Raw genomic sequence first — 3,977 nt, 5'->3', positions numbered from 1 at the left:
TATATATATAATAGGGAAGGTCTATTATATATATATTCAAATTCTTGTATATTGTGTCTATCATCATCTTTAGTTCTTCATTTCAAATTCGAACTTGTAATCCCACCGAATATTATGGAAAAATGATTATCTACCTTGCACAACTGTCCGCTAAGAGACTAAACCTATTTACATTAAAGTTATCTATAAAAAAATATGAAGGGAAAATTTTACTAAATGATACTTAAAAACAGGGGTAAATTATTAAGATGCGAGTCAAAACATCTTTATTTAAATATTATTTTATGCAATAAAGAATTTAGCCAATATTAGCTATGATGGTGTTGTGTTCTCAACACAAGGTAGGAAACTAAAAAATTAATATTAAATTCATTGTTCAGAATATTATTCATTGAACATAAAGCATTGGGTTTCTGGAATGTGTTACATCGCTTTTACCCTGCGTGACACAACATACAATTGCATCATTGTCGTATCTCTTCATCAGCGAGTGATATTACGGTGCTGTTGGTGTGAAAATGGACTTACATCCGAAAGTAATACGTTTTGTTATGTATGAGCGTCTACACACACACAGATAGCTACATGCATCATATATGCATAAATATATACATATTTGTATATGATGTATAGTAAGTGTACGCATATATATCTAAATGAAAAGATACGCATATACTTATATCAACATGCGCTTGTAAACAAACATACAGATATATTAGGTGTCTTTAGTCAAAGGATTGTACGCATGTATATATATGTATACATATATATATATATTGTGTGTGTACTCATAAAAAGATAACTATGCGCGTGTATATATATGTACGCTACACACACATTTAAATGTAGATTAGAAGTACTCACATATAGGCGCACACATATATACTCACATGAGCACAAATACACAGAGATATTCAATGGAACTCGGAGCAACAAACAAACTTGCATACGCGTCTGTATTTAACTTACAGGTTTGAATGTGTGCACCGTGTTTATATATCTGTACAGAACACTATACACAGACACGCATATGGTAACAAATAAGCAATCTACTTGCACGCATACATGTGTTTAGGATAGTGTGTGTGCATGTGTTTGTGCGTGTGTGTGTAGAGAGAGAAAGAGAAAGAGAGAGAGAGAGAGGATTTGAGAATATTTTCGTATGAGCGTAACAGTGCGTGTGAATGTATAAATATATGTGTACGTATGTGTTTATACATTCGAAAGTATTCACAGGAGACTTTGATAAAGAGGAAGATTTCAACACCTTAGAAACACCTGTGAGGCCTTACCTGGACACTCACCTTTGATCTCACCACGTGTGCATGAGAGAGGGGTGAATAAAGGAAGTTGTTTCTTTGATAACATTTTCCTTCTTTTTTCACCTATTTATTATTGTTATTTTTTCTCGTATTTTCTTGCTGTTGTTGATGTGTGTGTGTGTGTTTTTTTTCCAAGCGATCTTTTTATATATGCATTTATATACTTATCTATTACTTCACATCTATCGATCTGTCTTTCTCTTCTATATTATCGATACATTGAGCTGTTTATTCCACTTAATGTTTTAACTATTTTAATTCTAAAGATACCATCGTTTCTGTTTATTTCTTTCACTGTTTTCAAAAACATGTTTCCCAACACATGTGCGAAACTTGCCAACGATATATGTTCAGCATTGTTGTTGCTGTCTTCTTCTTCTTCTTCTTCTTAGTCTTCTTCTTGCTCATGCTGTTTTGGTTGTGTTTTTTTTTTAATTCCTGGTGCTTTTGCTGTTCTGGATTTTGCTTTTGTTTTTGTTATTGTTTTGGAACTACGTTTTGCTTTCATTGATCAATTATTTTGTTGTTATTGTTGTGACAAACCTTTGGTGCTTTTCTTTGCTCTTATTTGCATAGCTTTGTGTGCTGATTATATATATATATATATATATATATATATATATATATATATATATATATAGGTGCAGTTGTGGCTGTGTGGGAAGGAGCTTGCTTCTCAACCACATGGTTCCGGGTTCAGTCACCCTGCATGGCACCTTGAGTAAGTGTCTTCTACTATGGCCTAGCCTCACACAGACCAAAGCCTTGTGACTGGATTTGGAAACCGAAAGAAGCCCGTCGTGTGTATGTGTGTACATATATATATATATATATGTATTTATATATATATATATGTATTTATATATATATATATATATCGTCGGTGTATCATATATCTGAAAAAGAAACACTCTAAAGCATGGAGCAGAAGAAATGTATTTATAAGTGGTTAAGTCTATGTCCGTTCATAGAGTGACCAATGACGAGAACCACTCGTCAGACTCTACAGCCGAAGACAAATGTAACTGATCAGAGACAGGAATCCGTGATGGTCATTTCGTCAGTAAGTCGCCAAAGATTAATTAATCCGGGGTCAGTGGGGACATGTTATCTCCCTCGGACAAGTTTTTGTGAGCCAAAAGAGGGGTGAACAGGAGGTTTTCCTCTTGAGCTGTTTTTAGGTCGTTAAGGACCCTTCTGTGTCTACTCGGAATACGAACGAGGAATCCCATGCTTTGCAGCATGTAGTGTTTAACATGGATGCAACAACTGTAAATTTCTTGGTGAGTCTTCAGTGATCCAGGTTTCAGGCAGTCTTTCAGTGTCCTTGCTCGCTAGGCTATACAAAACTTGCAGCGTTCGCTCCCGTTAATGTAGAGTCCTGTATTCTAGTATCGTTGTGATGATGTTGTAGTGAACTGAAGATAACTCTGAGAGGAAATTATTATGACAACAACAGCAACAACAACTACAACACTCGCATCCAATATCGCTCAGCTATATTTTACTGAATGTCCCCACGTCATGAAGTAATTTTTTTTTAATTCCCTTTCTCGTTAAAATCATGCAGACCTTTGATAATACATGTAGGGAATTCATCATAGGAACAGTATTTGAATGGTGTTTATTTTATTGATCCTAGAAGAATGAAAAAGAAAAATCACTTCTTGCAGGATTTGAACTAAGGACCTGACGGATTTAAAGTCACCTGGTTTTCTGTTATAACGACTCTGCAAAATTTAATTTTCCTGTGATAGTAATAGTAGCAGTGGTGGTGGAAGCGTTGCTAGCAGCAGTGGCAGCGGTGGTGGTGGTGGCAGTATTGGTAGCGGTGGTGGTATTGGTAGCGGTGGTGGTGGTAGTGGTAGTGGTGGTGTTGGTGTTGGTGGTGGTGCTGGCGGTAGTAGTGGTGAACTGAAGATAACTTAAATAGGAATGGATTATGACAACAACCCCAACAACAACGACTACAACAACAACAACAACAACAACAACGACAACTGCAACATGAACAACAGCAGAGATGAAGAGATGAAGAAATATGAAGAGTATTTAAAGTAAGGTAAGGTTTTTAAGAGTTTTTTGACTTTATAGAAAAATAAACGAATTCTCACAAAACAAGTTGCTTCTTATCATCTTTTTCTTGTTTCTTTTATTCTTTCTGTGTTTTTATCAGTCTTGCTAATTGGCTAATCTTTTTTAGTTAAAAAAGAAGAAGAAAAAAAATGGTGAATGGTTTTATGTTTTATAATTATTGCAGGATAATATCTGTTTGGTTTTATAGAGAAGAATTCTTCTTCACAACAGAACAACGGGACGGATTATTATTTTCATTTATATTTTACTAAACAATATTTCTTGGCTTTTCATTCTTTGCTATTCTCTGTGTAAAAGACTCTTGAAATACTTTAAAGATTATAATCCAACCATTATTCCTTCATCAATACCACATTAGCAACAAAGTGGAGAGGTTCAAATGCTATTATATGCAGAATTACTGGCGCGCCAAAATCTCTCTCCTCAACATATCGCTTTACCTTTCTCTTTCAAAGACGCAGGCACGCACACACATACATACATACACAAGCATACACACATGTCTGTGTGTTATTATATGTGTATAAATAAATATATATATATATATATATATATATA

The sequence above is a fragment of the Octopus bimaculoides genome, chromosome 21, assembly GCF_001194135.2.
Source record: "Octopus bimaculoides isolate UCB-OBI-ISO-001 chromosome 21, ASM119413v2, whole genome shotgun sequence".
In the NCBI taxonomy this organism is placed as follows: Eukaryota; Metazoa; Mollusca; class Cephalopoda; order Octopoda; family Octopodidae; genus Octopus; species Octopus bimaculoides.
Note: the sequence above shows the minus strand (reverse complement) of the source record.